Below are 26,745 nucleotides of genomic sequence, written 5' to 3'. Positions count from 1 at the left end.
GTGTCATATGCCGTCCCCATATCGAAAAAGACAACAAGGAAGTTTTTTCTTTATATAAACGCCTCTCAAACTGCGTTTTCCAGGCGGATGAAGCAGTACACTGTGGTGTATGCTTTTTAAAACCTTATTGGTGGATATCAAGAAGCTCGCGGGACTCCAGAATGAACATTAACCTAATATTGAGAACACTTTCAAAAGATCTGGCAAGACAGCTTGTAAGCGTTATAGGCCTGTAACTACCAGGGGCGGTTGGTGGCTTTCCTGGTTTTAGGAATGAAACAATAACGGCTTTTTTCCAAGCCCCTGAAATTTTTCCTGGTACGAATATTTTGTTAAAGATTTTTAACAAAACTTCTGGAGAGGATTTAGATGGATGGGACAGCGTTTAAAAATGAATTTCATTGCTGTCTGGTGTAGTTTGTTTACCTATAGACAGTGCTCTCTGAATTTCCTGATGTGCAATGAAATCATTGTGGGGCTTGTTTTGCAGCCTGCTGAAGGGAGACTGTTTTTCGATTGTGTTTATTGCACCATAGATATTAAGAGTAATGTAAACAAATTGCCGGTTATCTGTTTACAGTGGATTCAATAACGAGCTAAAAACAGCTCCACTACCTGTGCTCCTGTCGCTCCGGTAACATCATAGCCACGCGGAAAGGCTTTAAATATTAGCGACAGATTCATGCAGCCAAGACTTATTCTGATAAATGCGTTGAGCTGAACAGAGGAAGAAAAGTTGCAACCTATTCTGCTTTATTTATTAGGCTTCGATAGTTAAGAAGCAAGACACGTAGTTGAAAACCACCAGAACAATTATATCTTGCACACACAGGAGTGGTTATATTTTACAAAGAATTCTGACATGTACCCATCACTTTTTTTTCTTTCATGTGTTTTCTCTGCTATCATAGAAAAAACTTTGCTGTCAATGTTCAATTTAAGAGAACGCAGTTAAAACGAACGATTCATTGTTAGAGCATAATCAAATAGTTTGGAGAACGCGTCTTGTTGCAGGGTAATAATCTTTACTGAGAGCATATTCCTTATCCTTTAACTTTGATAAAATACAGCACAGATTAACTTCGAACCTGAAGAAGTTGATGATGACTGGCTGGTTCTTACCTTCACTAGACTTGCCGAGCCTGTAATCATGTTCAATGTCTTCTTTTGTCATAGTCTGGTTGAGTGATATAGAAAAGTTTATATTTTTTTCTGAGATTCGTTGCAGATCTAATTTTTAGTCAGCTAGGCGAAGCACTACTATGTTGCTTCTGCGCGATCAGTTTTGTGCATCTTTAAGGGACATTGTTATTTTTGCGCGATCAGTTGTGCGCCTGTCTAAGGGATACTCCTATTCTGACCAGTCTACGCTGAGTACCTGAACCCATAACTGACTGACAGCAATATCCGTTCTGAGGTCAGACACTGTGCTCTGATGTTCCTGCGCCGAGGTAGAAATGTTGGCCCGCTGTGTCTTAGTTTTCTTCACCTCAATAAAAACTTATCCGACGTTGCTCCAACCAGCGAGCAACTGCCTAAACAAATAAATTAGAACCACTGCCACCACACTTGCCAGAATAGGGTGTAAATCAATATCACCCAAAAGGAGTAAACGCAACACGGTGAAGGCAACCGAGACCAAAGCTAGCTGGAGACCATATTGAGTTGCCGAAAATATTTGATACAGCACAAAGGTATCGCAGCAAAGATAACCAATATTTACTCAAGTTTTTAGTTTGGCGGAATATGAGTTGTGGTTAATCACACTGATTTCTTAGCGGGCGCATATCACGTCGCCTTCACGGCTGCTGCATAGCGCGCTGCTTCTATGGTGCGAGCCTACCATTCTGACTCCTTCGCAGGAGAGTAACGTGCTGCTTCATTGGCTGGAGAATACCGTTCTCCTACCACGGAAGTGGAACGTGCGGATTCCTTCGCAGGCGAGTAACGTGCTGCTTCTCCTTCCACGGATGAAGTGGAACGAGCTGCTTCTACGAGAGACACACTGCGTGCTGCTTCATTGGCTGGAGAATACCGTTCTCCTTCCACGGAAGTGGAACGTGCGGATTCCTTCGCAGGATAGTACCGTGCTGCTTCATTGGCTGGAGAATACCGTTCTCCTTGCACGGATGAAGTGGAACGAGCTGCTTCTACGAGAGACACACTGCGTGCTGCTTCATTGGCTGGAGAATACCGTTCTCCTTCCACGGAAGTGGAACGCGCGGATTCCTTCGCAGGAGAGTACCGTGCTGCTTCATTGGCTGGAGAATACCGTTCTCCTTCCACGGATGAAGTGGAACGAGCTGCTTCTACGAGAGACACACTGCGTGCTGCTTCATTGGCTGGAGAATACCGTTCTCCTTCCACGGATGAAGTGGAACGAGCTGTTCCTACGAGAGACACTGCGTGCTGCTTCATTGCCTGGAGAATACCGTTCTCCTTCCACGGATGAAGTGGAACGAGCTGCTTCTACGAGAGACACACTGCGTGCTGCTTCATTGGCTGGAGAATACCGTTCTCCTTCCACGGAAGTGGAACGCGCGGATTCCTTCGCAGGAGAGTACCGTGCTGCTTCATTGGCTGGACAATACCGTTCTCCTTACACGGATGAAGTGGAACGAGCTGCTTCTACGAGAGACACACTGCGTGCTGCTTCATTGGCTGGAGAATACCGTTCTCCTTCCACGGAAGTGGAACGTGCGGATTCCTTCGCAGGAGAGTACCGTGCTGCTTCATTGGCTGGAGAATACCGTTCTCCTTACACGGATGAAGTGGAACGAGCTGCTTCTACGAGAGACACACTGCGTGCTGCTTCATTGGCTGGAGAATACGGTTCTCCTTCCACGGAAGTGGAACGCGCGGATTCCTTCGCAGGAGAGTACCGTGCTGCTTCATTGGCTGGAGAATACCGTTCTCCTTCCACGGATGAAGTGGAACGAGCTGCTTCTACGAGAGACACACTGCGTGCTGCTTCATTGGCTGGAGAATACCCTTCTCCTTCCACGGATGAAGTGGAACGAGCTGCTTCTACGAGAGACACACTGCGTGCTGCTTCATTGGCTGGAGAATACCGTTCTCCTTCCACAGAAGTGGAACGCGCGGATTCCTTCGCAGGAGAGTACCGTGCTGCTTCATTGGCTGGAGAATACCGTTCTCCTTCCACGGATGAAGTGGAACGAGCTGCTTCTACGAGAGACACACTGCGTCGTGCCCGATAGCGGTAAGGCCCATAGCTGCTGGCTGGGTCTGGTACAACCAGGAACAAAGTTCCTGCACGTCATTGAAGTTGAGCATTAGTTATGCGCTCGACGTAAGCAGAAATACCACTTGCTAAATCCTTTGCCGCTATATACTGAGGTGATTCCCACAGTGAACATGTACATATATATATAGCGAAGTATACGCTTCATTAAAGGAAACATATTTATTCGACTTCGGAACTGAAGAATTGTAACTGAAGAAGATCGGTCTTCCGATCGAAACGTCGAGTCGAATAAATATGTTTACTTTAAAGAAAGCGAGTACTTCGCTATGTACTCTTGTAAGCTGTCAAGGACTTCATGCTCTCGGAACCTATATATATATATATATATATATATATATATATATATATATATATATATATATATATATATATATATATATATTCAGTAGGGGTTCCAATGGCCCAGTTTACTAGTTTAGGTACAGTATTACGACAAACGCGACTGTTCTTTTAACGTTTATTTTGCCAACAGTTTCGGGAATGGTATTCCCTTCGTCAGGGCAGGCTTACAATGAATCCGTTTCGTCAATATAAGGACACAGAACAAGCGAGGAGGTATAATCTCCGCCCTCTAAACAAACTTGAGAATGAGGGCAGGGGCCGTATAATAGGCAGCACGACAAGTCTCAAACGGGCCGCGGCTGAACAGCAACCAGAAAAAACAAACGGGGAGGTGGAAATGGTAAAGTAGTAGCAAAGAACGAGCCTGAACAGCACAGCGATAGAAGGGGCAAAAGAGCGTTAGACCCGGCTCTCGGCGCACACGGAAGACGCAACCCCCCCCCCCCCCCCCCCCCAAATACGCGCACACCCCCGCAAGACGCCGCCGGGTCCGAGCGGGCAGCCCGTATCAGGTATCCTGAGACGCTTGCAAGGGACGCGTTCGAGAGACGGCCAACACACACTTGTTAACCGCTGCAACGGCAACTTGCGACTGTGCCCTCTGCGTATTTTTGCTTCATTTCGTCGCTTTGCTCTGCTGTCGGGCCTTTCTACCAGACAATCTGGCGCCCCTTTTCCAATAAATATACTAGGCGGTCCAAAACCGTGTCCCGCAGTGAGCTTCCCATGAAAAAACAGCGTCCGTCGGTTAAAATACTGAGCTAGCCCGAGCGCGTAATGGGAAGGCAAAGATGATTTTGGGGGGAACAAAACAAAAGAAGGGAAGAGCAGAAAAAAAGAAAAAAAAATTAGCTCTAGAAATGCTCAAAGAAAATTTAACACAGAAAATGTTAACTCACACACAGGAAGAGAAAAGAGAAAAAGAAAAACTTCTGATTAAATGTGGCGCCAAACAAGTATGACATGTGAGAGCACTTTGATAAAGTTTGGCGCAGTGCATGTGGTTTCGAGATTTTCATGCACACGCAGGTTAAATCATTCTGAGATTATCGAGTTGAGTCGATGTTGGTGTAAGTAAATAACAAATGACAAGAAATATGTAGAAAAATGAAAATAAAAATGTCACGGAGAATAAAAAATTGAGCACAAGAAGTTATACAAAAGTTAACAAATCAAAAATAATAATAATACATGTGTGCGGAAAACGCGAAAGGTCTACGGCCCGCGGAGCTGCCGCGTGGTCCCAATGGTCTAGGTGATAGATCAAAGGTGTCTATTTGGAATGGAACGTGGATGCTGGCAGGAGGTTGGACAAAAAAGTACTCAGGAAATAAACTGCCAGATTCCCTGCCATTTCAAAGTGTGTCTGCAGTTGTCAAGAAAAAACAAGTTCAGGCGTATTCTGATAATAACGCTGTCCAAGGCCTATGACCGGCGGAATTTCCTACGTTGGCTCCTTTAAGCAGGAAAGTCTCCCGGGAGTAGCGTTCATGCCATGAGAGAACGTGCCAAATTTATGAATGAAGTACGATTCCCTTTGTTCCCTGTAATATGTGTTAGGGAACCCGGACTGGAGAAGGATTACACGGATGTTTTCAAAACTGTGCAGGGGCAGACGCAGGTGCCTGGAAAGGGGCAAGTTGGGCAGGGATGACACATACGCTTTGTGGTTGTTGAAGCGGAAACGAAATGTCTTGGTCTGACCAATGTACTCTCCCCACACACCTAGCATTGAAGTTTGTAGATAACATTGCTCGAATCGCAGTCGAGGTCTTCATTTATGTGAAACGTAAAGCCATCCGACTTGGATTTTGCCAGTTTGGTGTCGCAAATGTGCGTACACACCTTGAAAGGGGGTTTTCCGCATGGGTGGCATCCACCTCGGGCAGCGGTCTTCTTAGTTTTCGCGTTGACAAGCAAGTCTCTCAAATTCTTGTCCCTGCGGTACACCACTCGAGGTGGTTCCTGGAATATTAGTGACAGCCTATTACTCTGTCGGATTATATTAAAATGACGGCTTAGTATGTTGTTTACCCTGGGAGCAGTTGCGGAGTAAGTAAGGATTAGGTTTGTATTGCTGTCTTTTTTCACCTTGTTCTCTGCCAAGATGGAAGAACGGTCTAGGCTGCGAGCGCGTTGAATCGCGTCTTCGACTATTTCCCCCGGGTATTTTTGTCGTGACAAAGCGTCCTTGAGAGTTCCCGTATGCTGATCAAATTCCTCGGTTGTAGAATATATTCTTCGGTATCTGTGAGCCTGAGAATATGGAATACTTGTTTTGCAGTGTTTCGGTTGGCTACTGTGAAAATGGAGATACTGCTGCCTATCCGTTGGTTTTCTGTATACGGTAGTCGAAAGGCAGTTGCCGTCTACCGATATTTCCACGTCGAGAAAGTTAATCTTTGAGTCGGAGATACAGTGGGTAAACCTAATGGAGGGATGCAGGGTATTAAAGTGCGCAATGAAGTCCAGCAGGCTCGCTTCATCATGTTCCCATACCAGAAAGATGTCGTCTAGAAAACGCTTGTAGAAAAGTGGTTTTTTTGGCTGTTCCTCAAGGAAGGGAATTTCTAGTGACGCCATAAAGATGCTGGCATAGCTAGGGGCCATTTTTGTGCCCATCGCAGTACCGCTTGTTTGGAGGTAGTGCTCGCCATCAAATTCAAAATTGTTGGAATTTAGGACCAGTTCAAGAAGGCCAGAAAGGGTTCCACCGTCCAAATCAACCAAAGAGTTTGAGCTTTCGAATGCTGCCAGCGTTGCTGCTATGCCGTCTGCGTGCGGAATATTTCTATACAGGGAGCAAACATCCATGGTCGCCAGAAGGCCTCCTGTGGGGATGGTCAAGTTTGAAATCTCCCGAAGGAAATGGCTTGTGTCTTTGATGTACGAGGGAAAACGGGGAGGGATGTCCTTGATGAGAAAACTAATGAAATTTGATATGTTCTCCGTCACTGCCCCGTTGCTGGACACAATTGGACGGCCAGGATGGTTAACTTTATGTATTTTAGGGAGGGGATAAAACCGGCCTGGAGCTGGATTGCTCTTCAACATTGATTTTAACATTGCCTGAGTTATTCTACCGTCCTTAGCGAGTCCAGCAAGAGAGTCCTCTATTTTTGTCCCCAGTTGGCGTGTGGGGCGTTCGGAAGCTTTCTGTAAAACTGAGGATCATTGAGCTGGCGGTGGCCTTCTTTTAAATATTCTTATTTGTCCACGATTACTATAGCTCCACCCTTGTCAGCCGGTTTTATTACTATGTTTTCGTCTTTACGCAACGTTTCCAAAGCCTGTCGTTCTTCGTTCGAGAGATTGTTGCGAACCGGACGTTGTTTTCCATACGCCCCTATTATGTCCTTCTGCACCGCAGATATATACATATCAAGGTGTCTGTCACGTTGTTCGCTCGGTGTCCACAACTTCTCTGACACGGTGGGAATCGTTTGTTGTCTGTCGCTGGTGTTTTCGTGGAAATACTCCCTCTCGAACGAAGAACGACAGGCTTTGGAAACGTTGCGTAGTACATTGGTCAGACCAAGACAACATTTCGTTTCCGCTTCAACAACCACAAAGCGCATGTGTCATCCCTGCCCAACTTTCCCCTCTTCCAGGCACCTGCGTCTGCCCCTGCACAGTATTGAAAACATCCGTGTAATCCTTCTCCAGTCCGGGTTCCCTAACACATATTACAGAGAACAAAGGGAATCGTACTTCATTCATAAATTTGGCACGTTCTCTCATGGCATGAACGCTACTCCCGGGAGACTTTCCTGCTTAAAGGAGCCAACGTAGGAAATTCCGCCGGTCATAGGCCTTGGACAGCGTTATTATCAGAATACGCCTGAACTTGTTTTTTCTTGACAACTGCAAACACACTTTGAAATGGCAGGGAATCTGGCAGTTTATTTCCTGAGTACTTTTTTGTCCAACCTCCTGCCAGCATCCACGTTCCATTCCAAATAGACACCTTTGATCTATCACCTAGACCATTGGGACCACGCGGCAGCTCCGCGGGCCGCAGACCTTTCGCGTTTTCCGCACACATGTATTATTATTATTTTTAATTTGTTAACTTTTGTATAACTTCTTGTGCTCAATTTTTTATTCTCCGTGCCATTTTTATTTTCATTTTTCTACATATTTTTTGTCATTTGTTATTTACTTACACCAACATCGACTCAACTCGATAATCTCAGAATGATTTAACCTGTGTGTGCATGCAAATCTCGAAACCACATGCACTGCGCCAAACTTTATCAAAGTGCTCTCACTCTCACATGTCATACTTGTTTGGCGCCACACTTAATCAGAAGTTTTTCTTTTTCTCTTTTCTCTTCCTGTGTGTGCGTTAACATTTTCTGTGTTACATTTTCTTTGAACATTTCTAGAGCTCATTTTTTTTTCTTTTTTTCTGCTCTTCCCTTCTTTTGTTTTGTTCCCCCCCAATTCATCTTTGCCTTCTCATTACGCGCTCGGGCTAGCTCAGTATTTTACCCGACGGACGCTGTTTTTTCACGGGAAGCTCACTGCGGGAGACGGTTTTGGACCGCCTAGCATATTTATGGGAAAAGGGGCGCCAGATTGTCTCGTAGAAAGGCCCGACAGCAGAGCAAAGCGACGAAATGAAGCAAAAATACGCAGAGGGCACAGTCGCAAGTTGCCGTTGCAGCGGTTAACAAGTGTGTGTTGGCCGAACGCGTCCCTTGCAAGCGTCTCAGGATACCTGATACGGGCCGCCCGCTCGGACCCGGCGGCGTCTTGCGGGGGTGTGCGCGTATTTGGAGGGGGGGCGGGGGGGGGGGGGGGGGGTAGCGGCTTCCGTGTGCGCCGAGAGCCGGGTCTAACGCTCTTTTGCCCCTTCTATCGCTGTGCTGTTCAGGCTCGTTCTTTGCTACTACTTTACCATTTCCACCTCCCCGTTTGTTTTTTCTGGTTGTTGTTCAGCCGCGGCTCGTTTGAGACTTGTCGTGCTGCCTATTATACGGTCCCCTGCCCTCATTCTCAAGTTGTTTAGAGGGCGGAGATTATACCTCTTCGCTTGTTCTGTGTCCTTATATTGACGAAACGGATTCATGGTAAGCCTTCCCTGACGAAGGGAATACCATTCCCGAAACTGTTGGCAAAATAAACGTTAAAAGAACAGTCGCGTTTGTCGTAATACTGTACCTATATATATATATATATATATATATATATATGGTTGGTTTGGTTTTATGGGGTTTAACGTCCCAAAGCGACTAAGGCTATGAGAGACGCCGTAGTGGAGGGCTCCGGAAATTTCGACCACCTGGGGTTCTTTAACGTGCACTGACATCGCACAGTACACGGGCCTCTAGAATTTCTCCTCCAAAGAAATTCTAGCCGCCGCGGCCGGGATCGAACCCGCGTCTTTTGGGTCAGCAGCCGAGCACCATAACCGCTGAGCCACCGCGGCGGCTTATATATATATATATATATATATATATAGTTGCCGGAGGTCTTGTCGTCCAATGGGCCAGGAAGACTTGTAGAAGAAGGGGTCACAACCTTGCAATTATCTTAATTTAATACCGACAGTTTCGGACGGAGGACCGTCCTTCCTCAGGGTATACACAAGAAATCTGTATACCCTGAGGAAGGACGGTCCTCCGTCCGAAACTGTCGGTATTAAATTAAGATAATTGCAAGGTTGTGACCCCTTCTTCTATATATATATATATATATTTATATATATATATATATATATATATATATATATATATATATATATATATATATAGGTACAGTATTAAGAAAAACACTATTATTCGACTTACACCTAGGGATTGTTAAAGGCTGCTTCATCGGTGAAGATGTCTTCGAAATAGACTGCATGAACCTGCCAGTACCGCAAGGCATTCGGGTGCGTCCTAGTTTGTAAAGGCTCCTTATATAGGAAAAACACAGCGCACTCCTAAGACACGGACAAAGAAAGGCAAGACGATACAGCCCTTAGGAGTGCGCTGTGTTTTTCCTCAAGATGAACTACCAACTAGCCCGCTCTTCCACCCTTGCAACCTCCTTATATAGTTCGATATAACCTACCACTGAAGTGGCCGCCACTGTGAACTAATCAGTGACGAAAAGAAGTGTACTGTTAAAATTTCCTTCTTTCCCAAATAAGACATTGACTATCGGACGAAATTATGAACTCAAGAATTCTGATGGTTCTGGTTTCGTTCGTGTAGTTAGAAAAGGAAAAAAAAATCTAGTTTGGTCTTCTCTTGGGTTTGGTCCGTACATTAATAATGGATACCGCTGTCCACGGCCTATTTTTAACAACTGCTGTTGTTTCAAGTTGTGTCCTACTAAAATCGCTACTCTTAAGACTATTTCCTTATCACAGTTTCAAAATGTGCCAATAGAAAGATAAAAAAGGGCATTTTTCTACTTGCACAGTCGCACAGAGAATCACACCTGATAAAAACAAAGAAACCTTTGTTTTTCATGGCACTAAGTACAATGTTCTAGGAATATGTAGATATATATTAGCGCCTTATTGCACAAACTTTTTATTAAGCACTAAAATTGTGCAGTGAAAGTGCAGTGAAAGACCGGAGGCATATTGTGCATTAAATAATCTTGAGACTAAGGCAGCCTCTTCATGACTTTTGTCGCTGAAATGGGAGTTACAATATGTAGCATTTTATAAATTAACCTACTTCTGACATTTTCATCGATCAAATGCATCGACCCGAACAGCATTTCTGAGTGCTTCCTCAGAAAAAGTTAACTTGCGTACCAGTCACAAAAAGGGCGAAGGTAGCAGTTATCGCAATGCCGCTCAAGGTTCTCCCGATCCTGAAACATAAAAAGAAATTGTAAGGAGAGACATTGGACTTATGCGTTTCCGTAATTTCCTGCATTGTTTTCTTTCAACTTCCTTTGCCGCAAATCTAAATGTTGGAAGGTTGGAAGCCGATAATGAAACCAAGAAACACAGCGATTTTTTGTCGGTTTCCTGTTTGACTATTTTTTCTCATGAACTATTTTTGTACTTCAACCAGTACGAGACGGTATTGTAATAATAATATGAGTTCATCTTTGCTTTGTAATTGAAGCCAAGAGCGCATATTTTTTAGCAATAGTTCCTGTTTTGTACTGTGCATTAAAACACGTACATACCTTAAGTTCATGACCTGCACCACAAATATGCAAAAAGGTGTGCTTAGAGTCAGTGCTTTTTGAACAGAGTTGTACGTGAATTCTAGCTCTCACATTTTTAAACTTGAGATTCCAGACAAAGAAAATCGCACTCTTTTTAAGTAAAATCTTTAAAAAAGGGGGGCCTTACTCACCGGCAACCACTCTGACAGGCTCGCTCTGTGTCCCTGAACAAAAGCTGCATCGTCGGCGACGCGTTATATACCGGTTACACAGTAACAAAATGATAACATCACGAAACAAAATTGAAACCTATACCAAAAACGGCATGACTCAGTTTTCTCATCCCACCTGGTCGTTCTGCATGACTGGCAGTCAAATAAAATGTTTTAAGAACAACTTTCTCGATTAAAGCAGTGCATGCCCTGCACGACAAATAAAAAAAATATATAAATATTTCCCGCATTTAACGCGTCATCTATGGTTGTTATACTGATATCAATCATGACCACAATTTTTTTAGTAAAAAAACATTTCACATAAACACGGTTAAAGCCCGGAAGTGGGCATCGTTGCTGTGTCACAGAGTGCAGTTCACGCTCATGAAGATTTGGGCTGCGTTGCTGCACCTCACCAGACAGCATTATTTGGCAGAAAACAGCCCCAGCCTTCCTGTTTCAAACCAGTGCAGTGTTCTTTTTTATTGCATAGAGTGCTGTTCGTTTAGTATTTCATATGAATTATCCAGGAAACAGCCGTTCTGAGCAACAGTCTTCCTGCAGGCGACTAGACCTGTTTAAGACGATATATGCTTTGAAGCGACGAAAGACAATAACAAAATAGAAAGTTGCTGGCGATTTAGTATCGCTAAGGTCGAAATATTTTTCGAAAGCAGTTTTTAGGCACCCCAGCCACCTACATGAAAGCGCTGTTGAGGTGACCTCTTATCTAGGGAGCCAGTTACTGACATCGTCTTCTCTTTCATCGTCAATGTCAATTTACACGATGTACACCAAGAAACGCACATACTCAAATGTTCCCCTTTAGGCGATTCGTTTCTCTCCGGGCTTCTTTCTATTATCGTTCTCGCTTGATTTCCGCACTTTATACAAGGGCCCAAAGACAAGCACCGGTCTTCTTAGACAGTGGCGTGCAATTAGAACGCAGAATAATACTGAAATATATGCAGCACCTTACGTTGTCGACATTTGGAAGCAGTAGGAATTTGACACGGACACAGAACGAGGAAAGGTCGGGCGGTCCCTGTCTGTCTCCCTTTGTCCGGTCGAATTCATAGAGAGAAACTATAATGAATAAAGAAGAGGGCTGCATGCTTATGATCCCATCCGAAGGGACGTACGTGCACCAGCTAGACAGGTGTACCAACCTTGTGGAAAGTATCCCTTGGGCTGCGTTTGGAGCGCAGTTTGACAAAAAAGAAGAAATTAAAGTGCGTGGTGGGCCATTCGAACATGGTGCCACGGCATAGCAGATCGCTTCCAGCCTCGGCTCGTGACAGACTTCTTGTTTTCGCTTCGCGCCCAGAATATGTGCCCAAAATTGCCTCCATCGGCGGTTTCGACATTGCCCAACACAGTGCACGCTTCCTGATGCCTCCACGAGAAACACCCACCCAGACTACTGAAGGCGGCGCATGATTTGTCGCCCGGCCAAGCCACATTTTTAGGGCAACCGACAACATATCTGACTTTTCGATCCTCATCGATACGGGAGGTAAGGTGAGTATGGTAGCCCAAACAAGGGCTAAACATTTCAAGTCAGTGGGACAGTCGCTTCGTGCTGCAAGGGCTTCGTCAACAGCGACGTACGGACTTCGCTTCCTCAACGTCGACTTCACACTCCGCAGCACTTTTAGATAAGGGTTAGTTATCGCCAGAGTCATCCGCCAGATCATCGGCTTGAATTTTCTCTCGTACTTCGACATTGAAGTGGCATGCGACACCATCGTCTTTTAGGCGATTTGACTCCTCTTGGGACAGGAAGAGGCCAGAGTGGATAAGGAATCAAACGCAGGTTAACAATATTCTAGTCAAAATCAATACCAAGAAATCGGCTTCGAGAGACTATGTAATGCGAGACTATGATAACCAATGGTCCATAAAAGTAACGGGCAGGGCTCCAAGCGAGATAATGCATAGCAGGGGGAGGGGGTCGGAGAAATTTTGTGCGCGAATGAGATTAAGCAGTTTGCAGAGATATGGGGGCTGCGACGGACACAAGACAAAGTTAATTGGAGAGATATGGGAGAGGTCTTTGGCGTGCACTGTGTGTTGTCAGGCTGCTGTTGCTGGTGATGATGCATATCTGGGGTCGTAATCAGACTGGTCCCTACCCGCATCTGGACTAATACCTTCCTCGCTGTCCCAGAAAGCTGCTGCGGAATTTTCCGTGTTGACCACACAGTCGGACCTCGCCCAGTCCATGAGCATACAGATACGCTCCACAGGTCCCACATGCCGCGGCATAGCCACGGCGCGCATTTCGCGACCACCTTGCAATCGCCAAACTTTAATATGACCACAAGCCGCAGCTAAGCTTTACACGCTCCTAATCCAGCGCATCGGGTTCAAAGCTTGATCTGGTTTCCAGAAAATAGAAAACTAATTCGTTTTGTGCACTAGGCACCTGCAAGAAAACGCCATGCGCTAAAATTTGGAAGAATGGTGCTGCGTAATACTCCACCTGAGGGCTAAGCTAGGCAGGGTGCAGCGTTAGTTTTCATAATACAAGTGTATGTTGGAATGCTGCTGAGAGTAGAGACTAATAATTTAAATTTAGGCAAACCGTTGCCAGTTTCTTGAGGAAGAACTACAAAACTTTCTCGAAAGCAATTCATTTTTCTCCTCTGTACAACATGGTTTCCGAAAATTATATTCATGTGACACTCAACTAATTTCTTTTAAAAACAGCTTGCAACATATACTTGACAGGTCATCAGTCGCTGTTTGCATTTTTTTAGACTTTTCAAAAGCATTTCATAAGGTTTGCCATTACTTGCTTCTTCATAAATTACGTCACCTAAATATTGACAACAACTTGTTCAAATGGATTGAATGCTTTCTGACTAACTGTTCCCAATTTGTCGCTACTAATGGCTACAACTCACCCTTTGTTAATGTACTTTCTGGTGTTCCACAGGGTTCCGTTCTTGGATCATTACTGTTCTTAATTTATATCAATTATCTTCCTTCTCATGTGTCCTCTAACTTACATTTATTCGCCGACGACTGTGTGATTTTTCGTGAGATTAAAAGCGATAACGATATCAACATCCTAAAGCGCGACCTTACGGCTATTGTTAATTGGTGCAATCAGTGGCTAATGGAACTAAACTTTAACAAATGCAAGGCCTTGCGTGTATCCCGTTCTGCTAATCCGTCTCCCATGTTCTACTTGAATGACATTCTACTTGAAAGCGTCAATTCTTATAAATACCTAGGCATTCAAATTACTTCTAACCTATCTTGGAGGCTTCACATAGATTACATAATCAATAACGTTAACAAAACTTTAGGTTATCTGCGACGTAATTTGATTCGCGCGCATTCTTCTTTGAAATCAGTTCTTTTTAAAACATTAATACGTCCGAAGCTAGAATACTCACCAGCAGTCTGGGATCCTAGCCTTGACTACTTAATTACTTCGCTTGAACGTGTTCAAATTAACTCCGCTCGCTTCATTCTTTCTAACTATAACCGAGGAGCTAGCATAACGGAAATGAAAGCTAACCTTAGTCTTCAGTCATTGGCTTCGCGACGAAAAATTTGTCGGCTAACCTTATTTCACAAGTTATATTATCAGTCCAGCCTACACAATAATTTATTTCATAGACCTTACTACTTATCTAGCCGCATTGATCATCCCCACAAAGTTGATATCCCATTATGTAAAACAGTTTCTTTCTTACACTCATTTCTCCCGCGTACTTCTAAGGAATGGAACGATCTTCCTGGTGAAATTGTATCTATTACTGACGTAAATAACTTTCGCAAAGCTTTGGCTGGTGTTGTGTAAACTCTGACGATCTTGTTCTGCACTAAAGTATTTTTGTCTAGCTAACAATGTATACACAGGACTAATCTTTGATGTACCCGTTTCCTTTTTCTCCATTGTTTTGTTCTATATTTTCTGCCCACTCCCCTCTGCAATGCCTGCAAGGCCCTGAGGGTAAAAAATAAATAAATAAACCGTGCATTCTGCCTAACTCTGTGAGGTAGCTATGAGGATGAAATGCTTCGCAGGAAAGGGGTCAGCACATTCTCAAACAGCTCATACTAATGCTACGGCTGCAAACGGGTACTGACCTCTGCCTTTGGCTTTATTCAGAAATGTATTTTATCGACTCCAGATGTTAAGCACTTTATGGCTTTGATATTTACTGGACCAATGTTAGCTTATGAACATGGCTGCCGCGCAGGCATAAATCGAATACAATTTTTACGATATTCACGAGAACAGCACGACACAGTACCTTACTGGACTGCATGGTTCACCGGCAGGGCAAAATGCCTTTTTCTGTACTTGGCGTCAACCTGTGTTCCGTTTGTTCTATGGTGTGAACAACTCCTGTTACGCATTTAAGGATCCCAGAAATGTGTGGTGGAGAGGTGTAACTGCTTCTTTTCTAAGTAAACGCTCCATCGTTAGCGATGCTTTATATAAAGGGTACAAAGTAAGAAAGTGATAACATCAGAAAAAGATTGTAACACATATCACTGCCTCTCATTTTTATGTATCATAGTTGGCGTTCTGCACGGTTGGCAGTCAGAAAAGTTTTTGTAAAAAAAAAAATCCTTCATTCAGCTGGGACATGCACTCCAGGCGGATTAAAGACAAATGTATGTTTCCCGTTTTTACCATGTCGGCTATGGCTGTCGCTATGGCGCGAATCAAATGACCCCATTTATGGGTTCAGAAAAACAGGCCATATATATAAATGGTTGAAGACCGGAAGAGGCCTTGTTTGTGCGCCTCTGATGCATATCAGCCTGCAAAACCTTCGTTATTAGCGCACAGTCCGCACTTTTGAACGTTTGAACTGCTTTTCTCTAACCACGCCGGGCAGTGTTATTTGCCGGAAATCCCTCTCCGCTTTCCTTTTCCAAAACAATGCAATTTTTGTGTTTCACTGCTTAAAGTTTCAACTCATTAGTATTTCATATTAATGATCTAGTAAACTGTCGTCCTGAGGAACGCTCGATCTATAGACCGCTTGACATTGCTTGACCACTGACGCTTTTAAGCAGCTAAATGAAACACAAAAAGCAGACGCAAAGTGTGCAGCTCCGTAAGTGATTTCAGATCCGATAACTGTATGAGATAAAAGCGCATAGGTGGTATTCACACTAGATAATGCGTCATTGATGTTAATATCTGCAGTGTCTACGGGTTTTCTCTAATCTCGTTCTCGGTTCATTTTAGCACTTTACGAGGCCCCAAAGGAAAGCCGTCCTAAATGTGGTAGTGGCATACAATTATACACAAGGATGGTACTGAAATATCTGTGGCACATTCATTGGTCGTCTTTTTGGAAGTGCTACTAACATGAGACAAAGAAACAGAGAAGGAAAACTTTGCTCGAAGAGTATGCCCGTGTCAAATTCGCAGCGCAACCGAAGCGACATACGTCCACCAGCTATTCGTGGGTTGGACTTGAATACTGGTCGGACGAAAAAAAGAAAACGAAGTGTACGCTGGGCCGTTCGTGCCTTATGCGAAGGCTTAGCAGATCTGTTCTAGCCTTAATAGGTGTCAGGCATTCTTTTCTTTTTGCGCACTGTATTTGCACATCGAGGTGCTGCCACCAGAGGCTTCGATTTTGCGCAAAAAATTCCACGTTTCCTAGTTTCCTTCCATAACCACCCACCGTGACTACTGAACGTGGCGTCTGATTTCTCGCCTCGTCCCAGCCGCATTTGCAAGGTTACCAACCTGTTTCAGATGACGAGGTGGTTGCGGCTTTCAACAGCCTTAATAACAACAAATCTGTAGATAGTACAGGCATTAAGATAAAGCCAGTTAAATTTGTTATTCATGATATATCAAGCTGTTTGGCACATATTTTTAATACATGCATCTCAGAAGGGGCATTTCCACGCAACATGCAATCTGCGAAGGTGATAGTATTGTTTAAAAAAAGCGATAAAAACGACCTTGCTAACTATCGCCCAATCTCTATCTTGCCTACCTTCTCAAAACGTTTTGAAAAATTAATTCTCACACGTCTTACATCCTTCATCGACCGTCACAATATTTTAAAACCCGCGCAGTTTGGATTCAGGAAAAACAGATGAACTGAGCTTGCCCTTCTCACGCAAAAAGAGTATATTTTAGAGTATTTTGAAAAAAAAAGAAACTAGTGCTAGGCGTCTTTTTAGATTTCTCGAAAGCTTTCGACAGCATTAATCACAAAACGTTTCTCAATAAACTAGACAGCTATGGTATACGTGGTACTGCCAACTCCTTTATATCTTCTTACTTATCCAGTAGAACACAGTATGTCGAAATAAATGGTTTTTCCTCTGCAGTGCAGCCCCTCATCTCAGGAGTTCCAGAAGGGAGTCTTTTAGGCCCCCTTCTTTTTATTCTTTACATTAATGACATTGTCAGCATAGATCCATCTGCAAAATGCATTATTTACGCCGATGATACCAGTCTGTTTTTCTCTGGTCATTCAGGTATTGATCAAACGAGCCGTGCTAACACGACCTTAGGCAAAATTGATCAATGGGCATGTAAGAACGGTTTAAATCTTAATGTAAATAAAACAAAAGCCGTACTCTTCCACCCCAAAAACAGATTATTTGAGTTATCCCCACTCATACTCAACGACAGTCAAATAGAAGTTAGCAAATCTGTCAAAACGTCAGGCGTCAACTTTTCAGACAATATGTCATGGGATGCACATGTAGAATACTTAGTCACAAAGCTCTCACGGACTACAGGTTCCATACGTCGACATCTTTCAGTATTTCCTCTCTCGATTAATATTCTCCTATACAATGCACTCTTTTTCTCTAGTTTAAAGTATTGCTCACTAGTGTGGGCAACCACAACTGGAGAAAATATCACCAAGTTATTACTACTACAAAAATAGCAATCAGACTCATTTCTAAAGCTCCTTTGGCCTCGCACACAGGGTCATTATTTGAGCAACTAAAAATTGTTACAATGACACTTTTGTATAACTACAGACTTTCCCTACTGTATAGACAAGGCATCACAAAGAAGGACGACAGGCTAACATTATTAGCGGTGCTTCAACAAAAGATCAATACACATAACTTCCGAAATCCAGAACGTTGGCATATCACTGGCTGTCGCACAAACTATGACAACCAAATGCTTCGCCACAGGCTTCATGTTTTACTCAATCAGCACTCACGCAATAGTCGGAAAGATTTTACAGTTGTTTCCGTGCAACAATTCCGTCAAATGTTTTTATAAACAGTTTGTCTATGTCCTCATTTAGTGCTTTGTACTTCGTGTACTTTGATTTCTTTTGTGCTTTTTAACTCCAATTTCATTCAGTTTTGATTTATTGATGTAAAAATTCAATCAGTTGATTTATCCTGCGCTGCCAAATGCCGTCAGTAAGGGGGCAGTCGCCCCGTCACGCTAAGCTGCTCTCTGAAGCAGCTCTTTCGCGGCTGCTCCTTTCCTTGTAAAAGAGGAAAAATAAACTATTATTATTATTATTATTAAATCTGGTGTTAGGATCCTCATCGACACGGGAGATAAGGTGAGCGTGGTCCTCGCAAGAAGGGCTAATTGTTGCCTGTGAATGGCAGACTCGCTTCATGCTGCAAGCGCTTTATCAATAGTGACTTACGGATTTCGCTTGCTAAATGTTGACTTCGCACTCCGTCGCACTTTTAGATGGGAGTACGTCATCGCTGATGGCGTCCGCCCGATCATGGGCTAAGGTTTCCACTCGTAATTTGAATTGCACGTAAACAATTCAGCGTCATCGTCTTATAATGATTTTAATCCATTTGAAGACAGGAATAGGGCAGAGTGGCTCAGATAACAAAACCCGTGTAATGATATTCTAGTCGAAATCAATAGGAAGAATTGGACTCGGAGAGGCCACTTAATGCGAAGGCGAGATAACCGATAGTCCTTAAGGGTAACGGACTGTATTCCAAGACGCGGAAAGCATAGATCCGGCGGCAGAATGTAAAGCGGGCGGATGAGAATAAGAAGTTTGCGGGTATACGGTGGCCGCAACTGGCGAAGGACTGGGTTAATCGAAGAGAATGGGAGAGGCCTTTGCCCTGCATTGGGCGTTATCAGGCTGATAATAGTGATGACTCTCTGGAGTTGTGTTCAGGTCTTTGCCTACCCGCATCCGCTCTTGTACCTTACTTTCCGCTCCAGAAGGTTGTGGGGAAATTTCCAGTGCAGAACAAGCTGTCCGACCTCGCCCACCCGCCTGAGCATACGACGATGCCCCACAATGTCACCCAGGGCGCACAAACTGCTGCACAAAGAGCACACGTGTTTCGTGAGCAGCTCGCAGTCGCGAAATGCTAATACGACCATAAGCTGCAGCTAAGCTTTACACGCCCGTCAGCCAACGCTTCGGCTTCTAACATTCATGTAGCTCCCAGGACATTCTCAGGTAATTATTTTGGGTACTGGCACCAGCATAACCAACAACATGCACAACTAGGTTCAATGGCGCTACGTGCATTCCAGATAACGGCTGCAGGTGTTATGGCGTTAGCGGTCACATTACAACTATACGTAACTGTAAATCAGAATGTGATTGCCAGTGAAGATTATTAATTCAAAGTTATTCGAACTATCATCTCTTTTTTTTCACGGCGAACTACAAAAAAAAATTACGGCTGAGGCTTAGCTAAGGTTAAGCCTAGTCAGATGCGAAGCATATTGGTGGCTAGGCTTGGTAATACATGGCTTACCTTGGTTGCATACTTGGTCATTTTAATACAACCACTAGAAGCCTTCGCCGTGGGGGAAGACAACGGCATGGCTACAGCGGAACGCCGACTAACCCCGAGACGCGCGTTGGGTGAGCGCCTGGATTGCCACGGAAGCCGCGTCTGCCTGCCCGGTGGAGCGAGCGTTTCACCTACACCGAGTGTGAACGCGCGTTCGAAATGCGCGGGAATGCCGCTCGAGGACATTCCGTCGTCTGTGCGATGGCATCGCCACGACGACGTCACGGTCTCACGTGGCGTGACGGCTAGGGGTCCCACGGCGACGGCGCGAGGTGGAGGCCGCCTCTCTCATCCGATGTCACGTGGTGTGACGTCACGATGTCACGTGATGTGACGTCACGGTGTCACGTGGTGTGACGTCGCGGCGTCACGTGGTGCGACGTCACGGTGTCACGTGGTGTGGCGTCACGGTGTCACGTGGTGTGACGTCACGGTGTCACGTGGTGTGACGTCTAGAGGTCCCACGCCGACGGCGTGAGTGCTGCCTCTAGCAATATGCTTCGCATAAAAGCATTTATAGTGCCTAACTGTACAAGGTATCTGCGAGCAAAAAATGCTTTGCAAGACAGGCCTTGCACATTCTAAAACAGCTGATATTGATGGCGGAGCAAAAAACGGGCTATGACCTGGGCCATTGGCTTTATAATATAATCTTTTAACTTAGTATGTTCAGCTCTTAATCTCTTTGATAGAAATTTCGCTGACATTAGAATAGAAACACGGCTGAAGTGCTAGCATAAATCTGGTGTTTTTTTAACCACCTTTCCGATAACAGCAGGCCACAGTATGCCATAGTACGATAACGTCGTTGCGCTGCACAGTGCACTGGTACGGCAAAATAACTTTTTAACGCGAGTGCATTAAGCAGCTTGTGTGGCAAATTTTCCGTCCTCGCCGTCTGCATCCGCGTCGTTGCCGTAATTTAGAGGCAGTGACAAATCCACGAAAAATCCCCTGAGGAGCCCCACATGAGGCAGTTGGACTACCTTCATCTCGTAACCTCGTAACCTTCTGGCGTCTTCCCAACCCGCCAACTGGATTGTGAGGAAACCGGGTGCCTTGGCAGGTGGCAGTACAATTAATGGCTGGTCAGGAGCACTTGCTCGGCAAAAGCAACCTGGGTAGCACATGCCCCACTGGTGGCAGCGCCAGCGAAGGGCACTGGTGCATTGCTGAACCACTGCATCGCGGCACCAGGAGCGGTATGTGGATTTCCAGACAACTATGGATGTAAAGCAGATGATGTCCTTAACCGCTAATATTGTGATCAGTCCGTTAAGCTATTGCTTCATACCTTTCATGCGGAGCTTAACTGTCGCCTCTACTTTTTCTGCATTTGCTATCGCCACCTGTAATTCCTTTGTTCTATTGCGCGAATAAGTGCTGTTGTGCATTTCAGGAGCGTAGCAATTTCGGTTCTGGGCAAGATGTGTAATTGGTGTTTTCCTTTCTTTAACTCGGCGCTTCATCAATAGCGATGCTTTATATGTCGGATAAAGCATCGCTAACATCTTAGAAAAAAATATCTGATAACATCTGAGAACAAAATTCACGCGCATACCAACAACGGCCCCTCTCATGTTTTTCCAGCCCAATTGGTCGTTCTGCGTGAGAGGCAGGAAAATATACTTTTGTAAACACATCCTTCATTGAGCACTAACATGCACCACACGACGAATAAAGAAGCATGTATAGTTCCCACACTTACCGTGTCATCAACGGCTGTCGTACTGACGTCAGTCAAATGACCACAATTTATGGGATAAGATAAAATGCCTAAAATACCTGGGTGAAGCTTAGAAGTGAGCCTCGTTGATACGACTATGTTGTATGTAAACGTGATAAACCTCTGTCAGACAGCGCAGCCAGCGTTCCTGAATATTTCGACTGCAATGCTGTAACCGCGTCAGGCAGTGCTGGCAGAAATCGGTTTCTGCTGTTCGTGATGTTTGTTTTTAAATGCATAAGTTCTATCCGATTAGTATTTCATATGGGTGATCGAGTAAACAACGGTTCTGATTAACCATGCTGGTGTAGGCAACTTGAGCTGGTCTTTGCAGCTTATGCTTTGAAACGGCGAGATAAAATACCAAAACAAAAATGGATGCGGAGTGTGCAACTGGGCTCTTCGTTTCAGACATAACTTTGCGATTAAAATGCACATAGACAGGGTTCACACTATGTCATGTGCGTTTTCTTCATGTCTGCCGTGTCCACGGGCTATATTTAAACCGTGTTATCCCGGTCGCGGCGGCTGAATTTCTTTGCAGGAGAAATTCGAGGCCCGTGTACTGTGCGATGTCAGTGCACGTTAAAGAACCCCAGGTGGTCGAAATTTCCGGAGCCCTACACTACGGCGTCTCCCATAGCCTTAGTCGCTTTGGGACGTTAAACCCCATAAACCAAACCAAACCAAACCAATTTACATGAGACCCGAAAGAAAAGCATTCTAACTTCTTCTGAGCTAGTCACGCATATTTGGACACAAGAATAATACTGAGCTATCTGTAGCGCATCCTTGGTCATTTCGGAAGCGATCGCGCGTCTTTGTCTGCCTTGCTGTATCCTTGTCAAATTCGTAGAGCATCCGAAGCGACATGCAGCCTTCATGAGAAGTTTGGAGCCCAGGAAGCTTCTTTCTCAGGCGTGCAGTGGGACTGCTGTTGCATTCCTGGGGTTCCTACTAATCGCAGGGGGCAGGACCAGAACACTTCTTGGCTACAGGCAACTGGGAACGGTGGCGATGCTATGGGAACGCTGGCGCTGGCGATGCAAGCCCGCTTGGCACTAAACTTTTAAAGAAGGGTGTACATGGAGTAGCTAGCCGGTTGAGTCACCCTTGTGAAACATATCCGCGGGCGCCATTTGAAGCGCGGTGGGACGAAAGCAAAGAAATTAAAGTATGCCGTGGGTCTCTCGCGCGGTATGCTATGGCTTAGCAGTTCGGTTTAGGCCTCGTTATGTGTAAGACGTTCTTTCCGCTTTGCGCCCTGTATGTGAGCCCGCAAGTGCTACCACCGGTGGTCTAGACATCGCGCAGAACAGTTTACGATCCCCGGTTTACCATCGGGAAACGTCCACCGAGACCATTAAAGCCTGCTTGTGATTTCCTGCCCCGTTCCAGGCGCAATGTCAAGGAAACAGACAGCATATCTGGCGCATGGTTTCTCAATGACGCTGGAGCTGAGGTTAGTGTGGTGTCCATAAGGGCTATTCATTCCAAGTCAGCGGTACTGTCCGTACGTGTTGCACGCACTTAATCAATAGCGACGTAAGGACTTCCCTCCCCCAAAATCGACTTCCCACTCCGACGCACCGTTCGGTGGGAGTTCACCATCACCGATGTCAACCCGATCGGGCCGTATTTTGTCTCGTACTTCAACTTGGACGTCATCGTGCGACGGCATTGTCTTATGGACGATTTGGCTCCTCTTTGAGACTGGAAGCGGAAAGAGTCGGTCAGGGAACAAACACGGGTTAAATATATCCTTTTCGAAAGGAAGAGGAAGAAAAGGGCCGGCGGAGGACATGTAATGCGAGTATAAGATAACTGATGGTCATTAATTGTAACGATCTGGACTGCAGGAGATGGAAAGCGTAGCATGGGTGGCAGAAAGTTAGGTGGGCGGATGAGATTGCGAAGTTGTTGGGAGTATCGTAGCAACAGCTCGCACAGGACAGGGTTGATTGAAGAGACATAGAAGAGGCCTTTGCAATCGAGTGAGCTCAGTCAGGCTTATGATAACAATGAATCTCTGGAGTCGCCTGTAGGCTTGCCCCTACGCGCATCCGCACTGAAACCTACCTGTCTGTTCCAGAAGATTGTGGCAGAATGTCCGGTGTAGACCAAGCTGTCCAACTTCAAACTGCCGCTTAAGCATACGATGACGCTCCGCACTGTCACCCAGTGCCCAAAGACCACTGCACAGCCACTCCGTGTGTTTCGTGCCCTGCTCGAAATCGCCAACCAGTTAGTATTACAACATGCTGCAGCTGAGCTTTACAAGCGCCTCATCCAGCTCTTTGGCTGTAAAGTTGAATCTAGTTCCAAGGAAGTAACCAGATAATTAGTAATGGCTACTGGCACATACACGACAAACACCATGCAGTTCAATTAGGCGCAATGGTAGTGCGTGAGACGCCAACCGAGGGCTGAGAGGTTTTAGAGCTAGTCGTCATACTACAACTATATGTTAGATTGCGATTGGCAGTGAAGATTATGCATTTACAATTAAATCACACATCGTCTGTTTTATTTTTGGTAACAACAAAATAAAAACTGTGTATTCTGCGAAACTGTAGTATAGGTGTGATGTGAAAATGCTTTGCAGGGAAGGCCCACCACATTTAATTAAAACAGTCCATTTTCACGGTGCAGCCACAAACGGGCACTCACCTCAGCCTTTTGCTTCATTCTGGAATAATATTCATCTACTGATGATGCTCAGCACATTATCTGTTTAATATTTACCGGGCCGACTTTGGCATATAAATATGGCTAAAGCGCTGGCCTAAATCGAATGTTATTGTTTCAACCAACTTTACCAGAACCGCACTCCACAGTGCCTCACTACTCTGCACCATCCGTGGTACAGCAAAATGCATTTTCTTGATTTGGGACCACCTGCATTCCGTATGAGCTGTTGGCCGAATAACTGATAATGTGCATTCCTGGAGCCTAGTTGTATGTTTTAGCTCCGGACGAGGTTCCTAATGGCTTTAGCTTTATTTCTAAGGAAAGGCTGCATGTTTATCGATGTTTTGCATAGCGGGTTACAAAGTAAGTATGTCAAAAGATTAAAAAAAACGAATAAAATCAAGTTCTAAAAACGGCCCGCCTCATTGTGTTTTGCATAGCAGGTGGTCGTTCTGTATGACTGGCGGTCAAATCTACCTTTTTAAAAAACTTCCTCCATTAAAGCTTTGACATGCACAAAAGGACGAATAAAGGAAGAAGTATATTTCCCGTTCTTACCTTGTCATCTATATCAGTCGAACTGACATTTTTCAAATGACCGCAATTTCTGGGATCAAAAACATTGGCAACAATTGTGCTGTCCGGAAGTGGGCATCGCGGCGGCCTGTCTGTGGCACGTCAACCTGCGAAACGTTTTTCACGGAGGGTACTGCACGTTGATGAACATTTCGATTGCACTGTTGAATCAGTGCCAGGCACAGTTAATTGGCGAAAATCGGCCTGTGCTCTCTTGCTAAAAAAAAAGCCACTCTTTTTTTATGTATGTAGTGCCTCATCACAACGATTCAGGAAACCGCCGTTCTGAGGAACAGCCTTGCTGTAGGCAACTTGACGTGTGCTTGACAACACATCGTTTGAAGTAACAAAGCAATATAACACCAATAAAGCAGATGCGGAGTGTACAATTGCGCTAGTTGTTTCAGACTGGACAACTCTCTGAGAAAAAAGCGCATTGCCAGTGTTCACGCTAGGTGACGCGTCTTTATTTCATATCTGCCGTGTGTACTGGCTGTTTTCTAATCACTTTCTCGATTCATTTCACTACTTTACATCAGACCCAAAACACAGACAATCGCAGTTTTTCTGAGCTAGTGTGTATAATTTGACACCACAAAAATGCTAAAAAATCTCTACGGCCATTCTTGGCTGCCATTTCAAAAGCGCTATAAATTTGGGAATGTCAGAGAAACAGACAAGGACGAGTGTTCGGTTTTCTCTGTCTGCGCGTGTCCATGTCTAATTCGTAGCGCTTCCGAAACGACGCCTGCACGCCAGCTGGCCGAATCCAGCACCAATCTGGAAAGACCTTTGCGCTACGCTTGAAACGCGGTCGGAAGAGAAGGAAGAAATTAAAATATACGGTTGGCTGTTCGCGCGTCTTGCCACGACTTAGCGCTTCTATTCTATCCTCTGTCAAACGTTTTTTAAGCTTCGCGTCCTGGATATGCGCCTGCAAGTGCTACGACTGCTGGTTTCGACACAGCGCAACAATCGCATGTTCCTAGTCAGGTAACCCTCGCTAGATCACTTAAGTGGCATGGAATTTCGCACTCCGTCCCGGCCGCATTTTCAAGGTAAACGAGAACATATTTGGCGCTTGGTTCCTCATAGAGACGGCAGGTGAGGTCAGCGTGGTCCCCCTAATCAGGGCTAATCATTCCATGTCGGCAACAGAGTCTCTTGGTGCTGCAAACACTTCATCAGTAGCGACGTATGGACTTCTCTACCTCAACGATGACTTCGAACTCCTTTACGATGGGCGTTCATCATTGCCGACGCCGGCCACCTGATCATCGACTCACACTGTTTCGTACTTCGAATAAAGCACCAGCCTGTGGTATCATCGGCTGACAGGGGATGTGATTCGTCTTTGAATCTCTGGAGTCGTGTGCAAGCTTTTCCCTACCCGCATCCGCACTGGCAGCTTCGTCTCCGCTTGGGAAGGTTTTGGCACATATTTTGGAGAAGACCAAGCTTCACCTTCACTAGAAGCCCACAAGTCAACCTTCATCAAGCCACCAAAGCCGCTCAGACACCCCCATCTTCATCAAGACGCTCCGTAAGACCATCCTAGGCCCACATGCGGCTACACGACCATGCCCAGTTTTTTTACTACCTGGCCATCTCTAAACGTCAATATCAGCACAGGCCCTATTAAGGCGTTATACGCCCCCATTGAGTGCTTCGGCTTCAAGGATTCGTCTAGTTTCCAAGAAAAACACAGGCAATATTTTTTTTTCTTCTGTGGTCACTTCCACTACAAGCACTATGCACTACAATTCGCTGCAATAGTGCTGCGTAAAGCGCAACCTGACGACTAAGCTATGTAGGTCGTAGCGTTAGCAGCCATACTACATGTATATGTGGGAACGCGATTGAGACTGATCATTACATATTCAATGTTCTGTGAACCATCATCTTTTTTTATGAAACTGCAAAATTAAAAGGGCATATTCTGTCTAATTCCGCAAGGTAGCTTTAAAGACAAAATGCTTTCTAGGAAAGGCATGACCAGGTCATTCTAAAACCGCTCATATTGACGGTGCAGCTCA

The 26,745-nt window shown here is 45.0% G+C and overlaps 1 pseudogene; it reads right to left on the bottom strand.

Annotated features, from left to right (window-relative positions):
* Window positions 1-1,761: 1,761 nt before the first annotated feature.
* LOC149346496 (uncharacterized) lies at window positions 1,762-13,215 on the bottom strand (annotated as a pseudogene).
* Window positions 13,216-26,745: the final 13,530 nt, after the last annotated feature.

Source organism: Amblyomma mixtum, chromosome 4, assembly GCF_055824585.1.
Source record: "Amblyomma mixtum isolate Tamu chromosome 4, ASM5582458v1, whole genome shotgun sequence".
NCBI classification, from domain to species: Eukaryota; Metazoa; Arthropoda; class Arachnida; order Ixodida; family Ixodidae; genus Amblyomma; species Amblyomma mixtum.
Note: the sequence above shows the minus strand (reverse complement) of the source record. Positions and strands in the feature narration are given on the sequence as shown.